This window comes from Rhineura floridana, chromosome 5 (genome assembly GCF_030035675.1).
Source record: "Rhineura floridana isolate rRhiFlo1 chromosome 5, rRhiFlo1.hap2, whole genome shotgun sequence".
NCBI classification, from domain to species: domain Eukaryota; kingdom Metazoa; phylum Chordata; class Lepidosauria; order Squamata; family Rhineuridae; genus Rhineura; species Rhineura floridana.
This window is the reverse complement of record NC_084484.1, coordinates 153,135,106-153,153,334: the sequence shown is the minus strand read 5'-3', so window position 1 is coordinate 153,153,334 and position 18,229 is coordinate 153,135,106.

Genomic DNA, 18,229 nt, shown 5'->3' with positions numbered 1-18,229 from the left:
TTAATTGTTTCATATGCGCAATTGTTTTCACTGTTTTTAAATATGTAACTGTTTTATATATGTCATACTGTCAATCTGGGATACCTCATGGGAAGCGATTCATAAATAAATAAATAAATGTTATTTTGGTATCTTAGGAAGAAACTCCCACAAGCACCCCTCCCCTTCCTTGTCTGTTAAAAAAAAGGCAAGAATAACTAATTAAATATTAATATTATTAATGATCAGAGTGTAAGGCCATGCTCATGAAAGGGCCTTCTTTATGGTGGTTCCATACTTTCCTCTTTCAACAAGCCTTTTAAGTTGAGACCTATCCCAGTCTGTGTCAGAATTGTTTAATATGTTTTTAATAATGTTTTTAACCCTTTTTTAAAGTTGTTTTTTTTAAATGTTTTTAATGTTGTTTTGTTCAAATGTATTTTAAGATCTGTTTTTATGAAGTTTTAAAGTGTTTTAGTGCTTTGCCACCCTGGGCTCCTGCTGGGAGGAAGGGCAGATACAAATAAAATAAATGAATAAATACTGTGGAACTTTCTAAAGCACAGAGGTGTGCCTGCCAAAGACAAATCTGTTGCTTACATGCTGGCCTCTGTGTTATTATTGTATGGTTTATTATTATTTTTGTAGTTGTATTCTAAGTCTATGTAACCTGGCCTGGGACCTTAAGGTGAAGGGCAGGTAAGAAATACTAGAAATAGATCACACCTTGCTGCCATTTCGTGACACCCAAAATAAACTGTCTGAGGTGGCCACCCTACTCTGCCTGGTGGTAGAACTGGCCCTGTCTATCTTGCAGGGTTGCTGTGAAAATAAAATAGGATAATTCCATGTATGGTGCTCTGAACTCCTTGAAGAAAGGCTGAGATAAAAATGTGTGAGAAAAATCATTTTGAGGATGACCTTCAAATGAGCTGGGCTGAACACAAAATGAGATGGAGGTGCAATTTCTAAGCAGAAAATCTTTTAGTGTCTCCTTGGAGCCTCGTTCCCTTTAATTCACAGGCATTGTTTTCTTTTTCTTTTTTTTATGGGCACTTCTGTCTTTATTTTCCCCATTTCCAGCCACCTGCTCACTTACTGAATTTTCTGGCCTGTCAGCTCCTCATGATGTAGTGGAAACCTTCAGGTTTGCTGTTCTTCAGAAGCATTTTTCACTGGTGTTTATGATCACTGTCTCACATGACCTGTTCTTTTTTTTTTGGAATGGGGAGTAGGAGGGACAGGTTGCACAATATGATGAGTTTCTGTTGAGTCTGTTGAATGGGCGGTATTCAACTACAATTATGCGATTGCATTGACATTAGCTATGCAGTGTAACTTCCTTGCCTTCTCCCCTCCCCATGTTCCCCCTAAATCTGCAGTGGGGAAGTTCTCCCAACAGATTGGGGGGACAGACGTGTCAGGAGAGGGGAGTATGGGGAAGTTACATTCCACAACTAAAAGTCATTGCCTTAGCTGCTGTTTAGATCAGGGATTCTTAACCTGTAATCTGGCTTTGGGGGTCCATGAACTGGGTACAAAAACAAAAAATCAATTTCCAGTGCAATGAAATTAATTGTATTTATTTATTTATAAGGGTCCATAGCTTTCATCAGATTCTCAAAAGGGCCCATGACCCAAAAAAGTTTAAGACCCACTGGTTTAGATGACTACTGACTGATATGTTTGTGGTAGCATTCATATGAGGACGAGCTGATTTAGGTTCCCCCCTCCCATTTCCCCCCAGCCTTTGTTGCAGAAGCAGGCAGATAAACACTTTCCCTCTTGCAACTCATTTCTATGCTAGGTTAGGATTACTGGTTGTATAAACTACTTCTCCAAGTATGCCACAGTACTGTCAAGGCAGAAGTCCAGGGGCCTACTCAGCAGAATGAGCAGGGAAGCCTCCAAATGAAGTAGAGCTGGCTTACCACATTTTGATGTTGAATAATTCACATTAGCATCTTAGGGGGACATAATGAATGGACAGCTCTCACAATGGAGGGGTGTAAGAAGTGAGATCCCCCAAGGATCTGTATGGGGACTCATGGTTTTTAAGTTGTTTATAAAAGACCTGGTGTTAGGAGTGAGCAGTGAGTTAGCCAAGTTTCAGGATGACACCAAATTGTTCAGGGTGGTAAAACCAAGGGATTGCAAAAAGCACCAAAATGATCTCTCCAGATGACAAACTGAATCTCTTAGTTCCTTGGAAGTGTGGTTCTGTCCGGATCAGCTAAATTTGTAAAATAAAGGAAAACATAAGGAAGGGAAAATAAACAATCCAAAGCAAAACAATACATTAGTTGGGAGGTGGAAAGAAATAAAGGGCCAGTTCACAAGTTCATTTTGGCTACCCACATTTTTCCATGACAACATCCTTGGGCATATATGGATGCCCACAGTCACAGGCACCTGTATGAACTGGTGGTGCGCAGATGTACTTTTCTGCCTATTTCTGCAATCAATACTTTTAGCATCTTTCTGATTTTGAGAGTTACTGCAAAGTTTATCAGCGTACTGAGAAGCATGCATTGGTGAAGTGCATTTTTGAAACAGCCATCACAGATAGAAACTTTATAGCAGAGGCCAACATGATGCACCATGGGCACAAGTGCCCCCAGACACCTTCCCCACTTCCCAAAGGGTCCCCTATTCTCTCTGAAATTAGGCTTGAAAGAACCATACTAGTGTAGCCAATAGGATAGATTGCAATGTATGTTTGTTGCAGGATGTGGGTGATGCTCACAAAGTTTGAAAATGTGCCCCTGGTCCAAAAAGATTGGGAACCCCTGCTGTGTCCTAACATAGGTAATCATCATCATAAAAAAAATCTATAGTAGCCCATTTGTCTGTGAGTCTGCCTGTTTGGGTTTTCCTCCTGAGCCACTGAGAGAAGGGAGTAATCTGGAGTCCCCAGCATACAGTACTGTTATGGTTTAAGAAGTCAACCATGCCTGTGTTGCATCAGACACCATTAAATCACTTCTCACCTCCTCAAACATATTTGCATGCCCATCAACCACCGTGTCTCCAAACCTTAAGGCAGGTGTGGGACCCTTTGGTCTTCCAGATGTTGCTGAACGACAACTCCCATCAGCCAAGGCAAGCATGGCCAATGACCAGAGATGATGGGAGTTGTCGTTTGGCAACATCTGGAGGACCAAAGGGTCCCACACCTGCCTTAAGGGAAGGGGTAAAGACTGTCATACTTAACAGGACTCAAAGCAAAGCATCAAGAATGAATGCGAGCATAGAGACATCATAAACAGCCAGCACCCGGTTCCATACATATTCCCATCATTTGGTGGGCTTTTCAGGAGCATTGAATGAATAAGTGCTTTAAGAATTTCTTAAGTGCTTTACACAAAATTAAATAAAGTGGTGACAACACATTAGCTCACTATGAAAAAATCTAGTTGCAAGCAATGCATGTAGGCTTTGTGGATGTCTGCATTAGAATAATCTGTGTGCACAATCTAGGGAGACAAAAGAGCTGACTGATGCCAGATGAGGTGACTTAACTCACTCTCAGCCCATTACACATTCCCTTTCAACAGCAGGCATGTCACTACAATGTGAAAAGCATTTGGCTCCCAGCAGGGTAGATGGGTTGCAGGTGGAGGGATAAACCCCTTGTTTCAGCAAGGTGAAGACTAATGGATGTTTTCAAATCCCCCAGGAGCATATCAAGCACCAATTAGGTAATGCATGCAAGTACAATATTGTCTGCATTATAGTTTCAATTTACTTGTCACAAGTTCTCTTAACAGCTACTCTTGTACAGCCAAGAAGAAGAAGAAGAAAAATCACAATGACATATTGTTTGGAGACTGTCAGCAGATTATTGCTGGCTTGTGTCAGCAGTTTCAGTTCCACTTTGAACAGTCAACAGAAAACACAGCAAGAATATCAGTGCAGGTTGAGACTGGCCACCTAATACATTCTCTTACGGACATATTTATTTGCATTTAAATCATTCCAATAGTGATACATTGATTGTTTTTCTAAAAATCACGTTACAGATTCTTTAGATGTCCATATTACTATTTATCTATGTATCGATCTATGTATATATATCTACACACACGCAGAGAGAGAATACATTTTCAGTACACAGTGACATACATGTCTACCCTGTACACAGTGAACTCATTCTCTGAATGTGGAATGAATAAAAAATGGCACCACCTGATACACAAGAGGATCTTTGCAAAAGTATAAAATATATTTATGTGGGGATTAAGGGGGGAAAAACCTGAAAAGAGTTCAGCGATAGTTGAGCATGTTCAGTGCCCAAGGAATGCTGACCTTTTCAGGAGAACAAAACAGGAAGGGAATGGAAAGGAGTATCCTGGAAGAGGGCCTGGCAGCCTGGATGGCTTGAACCTGTATAGAGAAGCACCCCACATTGCAACATTTGGGCTGTATACACCATGGAGATTTGATTACTTGTTTTTTTCTACGTAGACCTCACACAATCTAGTTTTATTGCATATTTTTTGCTCCTGAAAAATACTTCTTGAGAAACTGGTTTCATGTCAAAAATAAAAGCTTGATTCTGCATTACCTCACAGTGTGTCTATTTGAAACAGGTCCCAACAAGGGGGGAGGGAATGTATCCATGCCTGCCCAATACTTTGTGGGTGGATGTATACCAAGATTGCAATCACCACTTCCTTCATCACCTGGAGCATATGCAGAGAGCAAAAAGTGTAGACAACCTAATCAAGGAGAGAATTTTCAAATGCCTATCAAGTAACTACGCCCAACCCTGTGAATGGCAGGATCTAGAATCAATCTAAATTGAAAGCAGAATGTTGAGGATGAGCATGAACGATTCCAGATTGGATACTCATACATGGTTCCCTCTCTTTTAGAATAACAGTTAACTCATCCACTATGTTGTAAAAATGCCTGCCATATACATCCAGACCAGATCTTGAAAGAGAAACTCTAGCCAGATATGCTTTAAATGTCTTAGATGCCACCTTATCCTTCTGCTAACGAAACATGCCTGCTGTTTCCTTTGAACCGCACTTGTTTATCCACTGGTTCACCTTTATTTATTCATTATTTGATTTATATCCTGCCCTTCCTCCCAGCAGGAGCCCAGGGCGGCAAACAAAAGCACTAAAACACTTTAAAACATCATAAAAACATACTTTAAAATACATTTAAAAAGGTAAAGGTGTCCCCGCACTTGTAGTGCAAGTCATTTCCGACTCTTAGGGTGACGTCTTGCGACGTTTACTAGGCAGACCGTGTATATCGGGTGGGATTGCCAGTTCCTTCCCCGGCCTTTCTTTACCCCCCAGCATATGCTGGGTACTCATTTTACCGACCACGGTTGGATGGAAGGCTGAGTGGACCTCGACCCCTTTTACCGGAGATTCGACTTCCTCCTTCCGTTGGAATCGAACTCGGGCCGTGAGCAGAGCTTCGGCTGCATTACCACTGCTTACCACTCTGCACCACGGAGGGTAGTTTAAAATACATTAAAACATCTTTAAAAACCTTTTTTTAAAAAAGCTTCCAAGACATCTTTTTTTAAAAAAGGTTAAAAACACTGTTTTTAAAAAAGGTTAAAAACATATTAAAATGTTATTTTATACATATATTTAAATGTGTAGCTACACAGTAAACCTTTAATATCTATAATTTACAAAACCTGAGTGTCTCCTCCACTGAGGTCCATTAAGAAATATATTCTACCACGTTCATCTCACAAGTTGTCAAAACATGACACAGCATCAAACAGCTCCAAGTCATGTGTGCACTAAAGCCAATGCATCGCCGAAACTTGTAACTCCAATGCGTGTTTACTCGGAAGGAAGTCCCACTGAGTTCAATGTAAGTGTGCATAGGATTTCATGAAGCCTTAAGGGTTTTTTACTCGTTTGATTTCCCTTAATGTCAGTAGGCTCCCCCCTTCACCCAGAGGAAGAAGACGCGCCTGTTTCGATTTGAATGTCATCTATTGTCATGCAGTGATCTGAGTATAACTGGTGGGACCACTAACATTTGAAGTGTGGCTAAGTGGATGAATTCAATTTCTATTAAACACACTCCTTTTTTTCCCTTGCCCTTCAAGGGCGGACTGGATGCCGTGTCACAACACACGATATGTGGGGCTGTCATTTAGGATGCACCGGTTATCATTAAAAGCCAAGCCAGATGAGCATCTCTAGGTTTTTTAAGAGCTGGGAACATTTTGTTTACTTATCGTAATGCCTCACATCACCCTTTCCTTTCACAATATAGCTCCCTTTAGTAATTTTTCAGGCAAGCCTGGGCAGGGATGAATTGGAGAAGGCCCTCAGTATCCTTTGCTGGCTTTTGCTGTGAAGTTTCTGTTCCTGATATCCCTGCTTTCATCCAACCTCCTCTCGGTGCAGTTGTCACCTATCATTTGCAAACTAGAGCTTGACAGAGTGATAGAAAAAGAGATTCACAACCACATTTTCGTTTCATTCACAATCATCTGCCTGGCCTCGTAGGGATAGGCTCCTATTCCTATGTCACTATAATCACTTACTTCGTTCTTTCATCCTTTCTCCCTATAATGCCCACCTAAAGGAGAACAATAGCAAGGCTCCCTCACATGGGCATTGACAGGCCCATGACCCAAATGTGCATATGCTAATTTATATTCTGGAGAGCCAGAATGGTGTAGTGGTTAGACTGATTAGAATGTGAGAGACCAGGGTTCAAATCCGCACTCGACCATGAAGGTTTTGGATGTCCTTGGGCCAGTCAATGTCTCTCAGCCTAACCTACCTCACAGGGTTCTTGTGAGGATGAAATGGGGAGGGGGTGAACCATATAAACCCTCTTGAGCTCCTTGGAGGAAAGATGGAATATAAATGTAATAATAAAAATATGCTTCTGGGCAAATCAAGTTGGCAGGTGGCTGGCTGTTGTGCTCAGCTGCCTTGTAAGCAAAGTTTTTTTAAAAAATTTTTTTTAAAGGTAGGGAAAGAGACAGGGGATCTGAGCTCTGCCCCTCTGGGCCACCCCTTAAAAATGCCCCTATTTCTTGAAAAGGGCAAATTCCATGTTTGGAACAACCCTTAGCAACTGCCTTCCATTAGACCATCTCCTCCATTAGTATGCCCTGACATGAGTGCCCTCTGGTGGGACACCCTCTGTTCTGGTGGGGCCTGGTGGGCTTCCTGGTAGCACCTGGTAATACAAGATGGGCAGGAGCTGCCATTTTAAATTTCCCTCCACACTCTCAATATAGCAGCACTCCAGGGCATTATGAAAAATTAAAATGGCAATTCCTGGCTTTCCAGTGCTGCCTGTTGGCACTGCCATTTTTTTAAAAAAACCAAACCCAGAGCAGGCATCAGTGGTGGACCCTGCCAGGACTCTGGAACCCTGGCACCTGCCCAAGGATAAGAACATAAGAACATAAGAAGAGCCTGCTGGATCAGGCCAGTGGCCCATCTGTCCAGCATCCTGTTCTCACAGTGGCCAACCAGGTGCCTGGGGGAAGCCGGCAAGCAGGACCCGAGTGCAAGAACACTCTCCCCTCCTGAGGCTTCCGGCAACTGGTTTTCAGAAGCATGCTGCCTCTGACTAGGGTGGCAGAGCACAGCCATCATGGCTAGTAGCCATTGATAGCCCTGTCCTCCATGAATTTGTCTAATCTTCTTTTAAAGCCGTCCAAGCTGGTGGCCATTACTGCATCTTGTGGGAGCAAATTCCATAGTTTAACTATGCGCTGAGTAAAGAAGTACTTCCTTTTGTCTGTCCTGAATCTTCCAACATTCAGCTTCTTTGAATGTCCACGAGTTCTAGTATTATGAGAGAGGGAAAAGAACTTTTCTCTATCCACTTTCTCAATGCCATGCATAATTTTATACACTTCTATCATGTCTCCTCTGACCCGCCTTTTCTCTAAACTAAAAAGCCCCAAATGCTGCAACCTTTCCTCGTAAGGGAGTCGCTCCATCCCCTTGATCATTCTGGTTGCCCTCTTCTGAACCTTTTCCAACTCTATAATATCCTTTTTGAGATGAGGCGACCAGAACTGTACACAGTATTCCAAATGCGGCCGCACCATAGATTTATACAACGGCATTATGATATCGGCTGTTTTATTCTCAATACCTTTCCTAGTTATCGCTAGCATGGAATTTGCCTTTTTCACAGCTGCCGCACACTGGGTCGACATTTTCATCGTGCTGTCCACTACAACCCCGAGGTCTCTCTCCTGGTCGGTCACCGCCAGTTCAGACCCCATGAGCATATATGTGAAATTCAGATTTTTTGCTCCAATATGCATACTTTTACACTTGTTTATATTGAATTGCATTTGCCATTTTTCTGCCCATTCACTCAGTTTGGAGAGGTCTTTTTGGAGCTCTTCGCAATCCCTTTTTGTTTTAACAACCCTGAACAATTTAGTGTCATCAGCAAACTTGGCCACTTCACTGCTCACTCCTAATTCTAGGTCATTAATGAACAAGTTGAAAAGTACAGGTCCCAATACCGATCCTTGAGGGACTCCACTTTCTACAGCCCTCCATTGGGAGAACTGTCCGTTTATTCCTACTCTCTGCTTTCTGCTTCTTAACCAATTTCTTATCCACAAGAGGACCTCTCCTCTTATTCCATGACTGCTAAGCTTCCTCAGAAGCCTTCACCTCTATCTATATGCTTGTTGACACTGTCAAAGAATTCGAATAGGTTACTGAGACAGGACTTTCCCTTGCAGAAGCCATGCTGGCTCTGTTTCAGCAAGGCTTGTTCTTCTATGTGCTTAGTTAATCTAGCTTTAATCATACTTTCTACCAGTTTTCCAGGGACAGAAGTTAAGCTAACTGGCCTGTAATTTCCGGGATCCCCTCTGGATCCCTTTTTGAAGATTGGCGTTACATTTGCCACTTTCCAGTCCTCAGGCACGGAGGAGGACCCAAGGGACAAGTTACATATTTTAGTTAGCAGATCAGCAATTTCACCTTTGAGTTCTTTGAGAACTCTCGGGTGGATGCCATCCGGGCCCGGTGATTTGTCAGTTTTTATATTGTTCATTAAGCTTAGAACTTCCTCTCTCGTTACCACTATTTGTCTCAGTTCCTCAGAATCCCTTCCTGCAAATGTTAGTTCAGGTTCAGGGATCTGCCCTATATCTTCCACTGTGAAGACAGATGCAAAGAATTCATTTAGCTTCTCAGCAATCTCCTTATCGTTCTTTAGTACACCTTTGACTCCCTTATCATCCAAGGGTCCAATTGTCTCCCTAGATGGTCTCCTGCTTTGAATGTATTTATAGAATTTTTTGTTGTTGGTTTTTATGTTCTTAGCAATGTGCTCCTCAAATTCTTTTTTAGCATCCCTTATTGTCTTCTTGCATTTCTTTTGCCAGAGTTTGTGTTCTTTTTTATTTTCTTCATTCGGACAAGACTTCCATTTTTTGAAGGAAGACTTTTTGCCTCTAAGAGCTTCCTTGACTTTGCTCGTTAACCATGCTGGCATCTTCTTGGCCCTGGCGGTACCTTTTCTGATCTGCGGTATGCACTCCAGTTGAGCTTCTAATATAGTGTTTTTAAACAACTTCCAAGCATTTTCGAGTGATGTGACCCTCTGGACTTTGTTTTTCAGCTTTCTTTTTACCAATCCCCTCATTTTTGTGAAGTTTCCTCTTTTGAAGTCAAATGTGACCGTGTTGGATTTTCTTGGCAATTGGCCAGTTACATGTATGTTTAATTTAATAGCACTGTGGTCACAGCTCCCAATCGGTTCAACAACACTTACATCTTGCACCAGGTCCCGGTCCCCACTGAGGATTAAGTCCAGGGTTGCCGTCCCTCTGGTGGGTTCCATGACCAACTGGTCTAGGGAATAGTCATTTAGAATATCTAGAAACTTTGCTTCTTTGTCATGACTGGAACACATATGCAGCCAGTCTATGTCCGGGTAGTTGAAGTCACCCATTACTACCACATTTCCTAGTTTGGATGCTTCCTCAATTTCATATCTCATCTCAAGGTCTCCCTGAGCATTTTGATCAGGGGGACGATAGATCGTTCCCAGTATTAAGTCCCTCCTGGGGCATGGTATCACCACCCACAACGATTCTGTGGAGGAGTCTGCCTCTTTTGGGGTTTCGAGCTTGCTGGATTCAATGCCTTCTTTCACGTATAGAGCGACTCCGCCACCAATATGTCCTTCCCTGTGCTTCCGATATAGTTTATATCCAGGGATAACCGTATCCCACTGGTTTTCTCCATTCCACCAGGTCTCCGTTATGCTCACTATATCAATGCTCTCCTCTAAGACCAAGCACTCCAGTTCTCCCATCTTGGTTCGCAGGCTCCTAGCATTAGCGTACAGGCACTTGTAAGCAGTGTCTCTCTTCAATGCATATATTAACATCCTGAACGGAAAGGGGCATGCTCAGCCTACATGGAGCCCAGCAAAGAACTCTGAAGCCTGGCTCTTAGCCAGATTTCTAACAGTGGTTTTGGATCAATTTCAATAGCATGGCTATTGCTCATTTTCAATGGCATTGTTATTCATTACTTTTGCGGGCACCAAAGGAGGTGTCCATGGGTGCAGTGGCGCTCAGAGGCACTGCATTGGCAATCCCCGATTTAGCAGCAAGGCGACAAAGGTATGAAACACATGTGTTTCAATAGTGTAAGCCAGGGTTGAGGAAACTGTGACAGTCTAGATGTTCTTGGAATCAGACTCCCATCAGCCGCAGGCAGTATGGACAAGGGGAAGGTATGATAGGAGTTGGAATCCAACATTTGGAGGCCCACAGGTTCCCTCACCCCTTGTATAACAACATCAATTAGGGAGGCTTCCTGAATTTTATTTTAGTTATTTATTTTTATTTATTATTTTATTTATATGCCGCCCTTCCTCCCAGCAGGAGCCACTTGCTTGAGAGTACTACAATAACATTATTATGAAATATACATGGAAACTCATGGAAACTGCCTTTCCCTCAAAAAGGAGCATTAAAAAAAACCTAACTACATGGTTTAAGATTTTTTTTAGGGATACTCAGGAATGGCTAATGTTGCTTTGGGGGCCAGAGGTCACCGGTGAGCTACCAATTGGCTATCCATTATTTGCAGTGTATCTCTGATTGTCTGAGGACCAAACTAGACAATACATTTTTCAAAGACAATAGCAACCCCTGGGGGGAGGATCAGGATTGCCATTATGTAAACACTGTACATGGAAAGTGGGAACTTCCCTATGCAGAGGTTCCCAATCTCATGAACAGTACCTACCTGCATGCAGTTTTCCCCAAACATGCTCATGGGCCAGGCCCAGCAGGCATAAACAGGCACAATGCCACCCCTTCCTCTGTACATACCTTCAGCATAGAGTGCAAAAGAGTCTAAAGCTGGATGAGCTAAACCCTTACAACTACAGTCATAGAACAGAACAGTGATTCCCAAACTTTCCCCCCCATAAACGGCTTTAAAATTGCTGAGTCTTAGTGGACCACTTAATGATGTTTCTGCCTGTTGTAGCAATTGTAATGTGCTTTGCTAGGTGCTGAATGATTTTTAATTGTATTTTTATTTCTTCTCTTTCTTCTATTGGATTTTCTTGTATTACAATTTGAATTCCGTGTGACATGTCCACATTAAATATCCATATAGATTTTTAATTGTATTTTTATTTGTTCTTTTATTTCTTCTACTGTGTTACAATTTGAATTCTATAGATTTGAAATTGTTTTTAATATATGATTTTTTAAAAAATATGTTTTTATTACTGATGTTCTTATTGTTAAATTGCTTTGAGATGCTTCATAGGAAGCCATTCATAAATTGAAATAAATAAATACATTTCTTTACAAGTTATTTTGTTTGCTGTCCTGGGCTATTTTGGAAGGAAAGGCAGGAAATAAATAAGTAGTAGTAGTAGTAATTTGTTTTGGTTGGAGAATTGACTTGCAAAACTCTCAGAACTGTGACGGCGAATGACAGCTGTTTTAGATTTATGTATTGGTGTGTTTAGTGCAAATTAGCTGAACAAATTTCTTTCCCAACCTTCATGGTGCCACCCACACTGTAAAGCCACCTCCCAAGTGAAGCCTGCTGATCTTCACCTTTTGCTGTGTTTTGCCAGCCAAATCCATCTGTTTTTTAAAGCATTTCGAACCCAGTATGAGCAATGATTCTAGCCTTAATGGTAAATGATTATTTTACTACCGCTTTTACCAAATTGTTCTTCACGTTTGTTTTGCTTTTAATTTTATAACTGAATGTTAAGTATTTTCATGGCACCGTTTGCAACTTCTTTCTCTGTAAGTTGCCTTGAGGATTTTGTGGAAAGGCCACAGCTACATTTGGTAAATAAATAGAGAACAAGTATACATGTTTTCGAGATACACAGGATGCTCCACGAGGCAGAATTATTTAGCAGGATCACTAATAACATTTGCCCTGCAAAATGTATAAATTATTTATAGGCGTTATTCCATGGCTGCTTCACAAACATTTTATATCTCCACCTCGGGCCTTTGCATTCACATTTGCATAGATTCCACTGGAGAAAATTGGAATTTTGGGCCATCAAGCCGTTAGCAGCTATATTGTAAAATATGTTCTCTGGGGTGTCTGGCTGGCCTTTCTCTTATATGCTTTTAACATCCGTGATGGGGTGGTGGAACCGGGGCCAGATGTGCTATTGGGGATGGAAATGAGCTAATGTACTATGTGATGTAACTCTTGTTCTTCCAGAACTGAGATTCTTGTGGACAAAAAAGGGAATTGCTAGCCACACTTAGAAGAGCCTTTTTGTAAACATCTCCAGATGCCGTGTGGAACACAAAAGGCATGAATCACATCGCAGCAGGCACCACAGCCGGGGAAGTGGCCCTTGTGAAGATTGCTTCCGTAATTCAGGCTTCATAATGAATGAGAACAGCTTTTAGAGAATCTGTAGGAAACTGATAGTGACTTATTTAACTTTGGTCTCCCTGCAAAGAAAAAAAGGGAGGAGCTGTGGTTTGATCTGCAGCATTTTCTCAGCTAAAAAATGTTGTGGTTCTTCAAGCCAAATTTTGATCCTGTCGTTGTATTTGCTCCCTGTAAGACAAGAGGCAGAAGGGTGTTTGGTTTTTTTTAATGGGTTTCAGCACTTGCATAAGAGCAGAAAAAGCAATATGTAGGTGTTTTGGGGACCAGGAATAAAACAAGAGCTTGAAAATGAAAGAGAAAAGAAAGCATCAATGCAATGAAAGCAAACTGATTAACTTCAGAGATCACATGGAAGATTTTGTGTAGACAAGACCAGAAAGCTTCTGAAACTGCAAATGTCCGAGGCCTTTCAGGTAATACAACAGTAACACATCCTCAGATAAGTAACACCACTGCAAACACCATTGATCAGTTTTAATTACAGGGTAGCTACAACAACAGCAACTTTTTATTATTATTATACAGTCACAGACCCAATAGCTAGTTATGATCTGGATCAATGGTCTCTGCATTATCAATTCCAATCTGCGATCTAATAGCTACAGTCAAGAATGCCAAATTAAGTATGATCAGCAGAAGAGGTTAACAAATGAACCACACCTAAGTGTATTTGCACACACAATTCATTCTTCTTCCAAGATCTAGGATTCTGTCATGCTAGGACTGTGCGAATGGAACTAGAAAAGGTCATGAGACATAGGTTAATGTTTATAGGGCCACCACAGCCAGGGAATAGTGGCCTTGGGAAAGGAACAAGGCCAAAGAACAGACACTGAATCCCCATCCCTTCAGTCACTGGAATTCTGGCTCTCATTTCTGAGATATTACTAGATCCAGTATTTTACTCAGCAGTCAAAAGACCTTGAAAGTGTGTGTGTATGTTTGTGTTTAATGAAAACAATTCTTAGGATTCTGCACTTCTATTGGAATCTACCGATCCTCAATGTGCAGCATTACATCAGTGAGTGAGAGGGACCACTATGATACCACTTTGCCATGGCTTCCCCCAAATAATCCTGGGAATTTTAGTTTCTTAAGGGTGCTGAAGCCCCCTATTTCCCTCACAGAGTTGCAATTCCCAGGGTTCCCTGGGAAGAGGGATTGATTATTAAACCACTCTAGAAATTATAGCTCTACAAGGGGAATAGGGGTTTCCTAACAACTCTCAGCACCCTTAACAAACTACAGCTCCCAGAATTCTATGGGGGAAGCCATGACTGTTAAAGTGGTATCATAGTGCTTTAAATGTATAGTGTGGATGTGTCCTGAGGGTGTCAGTTGGCTCAGGATTGTTCATGCATGCAGGGGTGCCAACAGGATTTCCTGCAGCCAGTACACTGTATGTAGATTGGGCCCCCTACATTCCCACCCACCCCACCTCTCCACAATCTATTGGTTTGACAAGAACTGTTGCTTATGTACATATATTTCCAATATGGCGTTATTTTGAACCCACAGTCTTGATTTAAGTTGTATTTACTTAACAGATTTTTAACCTGTCTTTCAGAGTTCTTGCCCTCACAAAGCATTTTACAAGCTATACATAGTTCAAAACCATAATCATATAATTATTAAACAAGATGTAAAAATTAAAATACCATTAAAAAGATAGGAGCAGCTAAAGAAAACTTGTGCAGCTTGACTGAACCAACACTCAGTGTAACTTACCTCACAGTGTCATTGCAAATATAAAAAGGGGAAGGAGGACCCAGGGCAAAAAGCAAGGTGCAAATATAACATGTCATATTCACAAACCATGCAATGAGGGGGAAAACATGCACAAAGGCAGCCCCTCTATTGCTTTAACTGCAACATTCCACATTTTACAGCAAATTACCAAAAAATGCACACAAAACTTGTCAACATAAACAAATACTCTAAGCATGTGCAGCTTGACTGAACTAACTCTCAGCTTAACCTACATCACAGAGTTGTTGTAAAGATAAAAGGGGGGAGGAGGGGATAAGAAGCATCTTCTGCTCCTTTAAATGTATAGAGCACAGAATTTAGTATGATATTGGACCTGCATATGTTAGCATCAGTGAGCCCTAAATGTAATCAATTTGAGGGGTGCTTTTATCCAGAATCACTAGATTAATCTACGGTTGGGGTGCCTATGATCTGTTTCTGATCGGTTTAGTATGATTCTTATCCTACTATACTGTATAAATTATTACACACACACACACAGAGCCTGGGTTTGTGCTGTCAAAACCTCTTGTTTTTTACGAATTTGATCTAGCCAGAAAAGCTCTTTTTGTAGTTCTGTTGTTGGCACTGCTATGCCTTCTACTGAACTTGTCCTTTTGGCTGGATAAAAGAACTACAGAACTGTTTCCGTGTCACTCTTTGCTGTAACATATGGATGCAATCTATTCAAACTTGTTTAGCCGGATTTGTTACTGTGGTTTTAGATTAATGTGATTTTAACTACTGCCATGTAGCCCAATGTCTTTGTTAAAATATCACTCTCCTGACCATGATCGTGTTACTCCTTTCTTTATAACTAGTTTCCTCAACTTTCCAAATCACTTTTGAACTCTCCTTACAATTGAGGGCAAGTTCACAAATAATACTGAAGGCTAAACTACACGTGACAATAAACACATTGCTTGCAGTTGTGCGATTTTCCCCCCAACTTTAAATAGCAGGGTGGGGGTGGGAATCAGGATCAGAACCATGATGTGTGGGAAGGGGCATGGTTTAGGGATGGACAAATGTGTCAATTTCAGCTTTTCTCAGTTTCTCTATTTTCCTATCTTAAATTCGGTTCTCCACATTTCCCCATCAGTTTGTGAATTTTTTAAAAACTCCTCATGAAAATTCATCTGGATGTTAGTGTGAGTTTCTCCTAATATACATATTTTTGGATGCAATTTTGCCTAATATACATATTTTTGCAAAGCAATGTTTCCTAATACAGTGCATTTCTTTGCATGTTATTTTCACTAGTATATGCATTTTTATGCACTTTAGCCGAGTATATGCATTTTTCGTGCACATTACTTGGCTAAAGAAGTGCATTGAAAAATTCAGAACAGAGAATTTTGAAAGATGGTTGTGTTTTGGTTTACATATTGTTTTGGAAAGTGTGGATTTAGTAGGTTCGCCTTTAAATGTGAACTGAATCATTTTGTTGTTGTTGTTGTTGTTGGGACTGTAACCCAGGAAGAAGGGGTAAAAACAAACAACCCTCTCCACTCCAAGTGGCTGCTGTTTAATGCTGAAAAACAATTCACCCATCTGCAAATGGCACATTTAGAATCACATGCAGTTTGGCCCTACCATTACACTGCACGGCACACCTGCTTGGGAATGAACCCCACACCACTTATAGGTGGGTGTTTTTTTAAAATGTTAAGCAGTTTATAATCACTTTTAAATAAATAAATAACTCTACTTTTACTTCTGAATAAATATGCTTGGGAGTACAAGCACCTTTTAGTCTCTCCTGCTCGGCTTATGAATACAGGTACGGTAATGCAAATACAGTTTGTATGTACAATGAACATAGCTTTTAAAGTGATCAAGGGTGATGCAGGAAAGTGGATTTACAGTTGCATTGCAATTTACGTGCTCTTGTTTGTATGTAACTTTTATGCATCTATACACAAATGTGCTCTGCCTGAAGTGCATTAATGGTCTTCCATCTACCTTTTTATTACCAAACATTAGCCATGAAGTATTCAGACTAACAAATGGAGCCTGTCCTCCTGCAGTAGGTAGGTTAGTTTCTCTGAGAATGAGAGACGCCTCAATTGAAACAAAGGGGATTAGATAAATTCATAAATAGGTATTGGCCATCATAATGGCAATATGGAATTTTGAGGTTAGCAATATGTCACTGTATATCAGTTGCTGTGGGACAATCAGTGGAGAGGGAAGAACTTAAGAATAGCCCTGACTGTTCAGTACAGCATTGGTTCAGTGTGGGGAACCAGTGGCCCTCCAGATGTTGCTGAACTACAACTCCCATCATTGGCCATGCTTGCTGGGGCTGATGGAAACTGTATTTTAGTAATATCTGGAAGGCCCACCCCTGTAGTTTCCCCAGTGGCCAACCAGATGCTTATGGGAAGCACACAAGCAGGACATGAAGGCAGTAGACCTTTCTCGCTATTGTTCTCCAACAACTAATAGCTGCCACTGATCCTGGAGAAAGCAAATAGCCATCAAGACTAGTAGCCACAGATAGTGTCATCCTCCATGAATTTGCCTCTTATAAAGTCATCTAAGGTTACTGACCCTCACCATATTTAGCGGTAGAAAATGCTATGCCCTGCTTATGTGCTTTCAGAAGGCATCTGGTTGGTCATTATGATAAACAAAATGGTGAAAAAAATGGTCTGAACCAGCAGGGTGATTCTTATGTTCATGGACAGACTTCCTCTTTCAGCATGACCTGCAGCATGTGTATTTAGAAGTCCCACTCATTTCAGCGGAAGTTACTCCCCAGTATGTGTGCATAGGACTGCAGCCTTAATGAGTTTGATAATTCCTGTGTTTGACTCCTCCTTTCTTTTTCTGGCTAAAAAGACAAGATTTGTATTTGGAAGTAGCTTATTTATTTATTTATTTATTGAATTAATTAGTCGCCCATCTGGCTGGCTGTCCAGCCACTCTGGGCGACGTACAACATAGGCATATAATACCTAGACATTGAAAATCTAAAAACAATGAAGATAAAATCTAGCCCACCCCAAAAGCCTGCCTGAAGAGCCAGGTTTTCAAGGCCCGGCGGAAACTCATCATAGAAGGGGCATGGCGGAGATCATTTGGGAGGGAGTTCCACAGGGTGGGGGCCACAATTGAAAAAGCCCTCTCTCTCGTTCTCACCAGTTTGGCTGTTTTGACTGATGGGATGGAGAGAAGGTCTTTTGAAGCTGATCTTGTTGGGCGGCATAGTTGATGATGCTGGAGGCGCTCCTTTAGATAGACTGGGCCTAAACCGTATAGGGTTTTAAAGGTCAAACCAACACCTTGAATTGGGCCCAGTAAGCAACTGGTAACCAGTGCAGCTCTTTTAGCACTGGAGTGATATGATCTCGCCAGCGGCTGCCTTTAATCAGGCGTGCCGCTGCGTTCTGTAGCAGTTGCAGCTTCTGGACCATTTTCCAGGGTAGCCCCACGTAGAGCGCATTACAGTAGTCTAGGCGAGAGGAAACTAGGGCATGTACCACTGATGGGAGCAGGTTTGGGAAGGTAGGGGCGTAGCCTCCGTATCAGATGGAGTTGATACAGCGCTGCCCGGCTCACAGCCGAAACTTGAGCTTCCATGGACAGTTAGGAGTCAA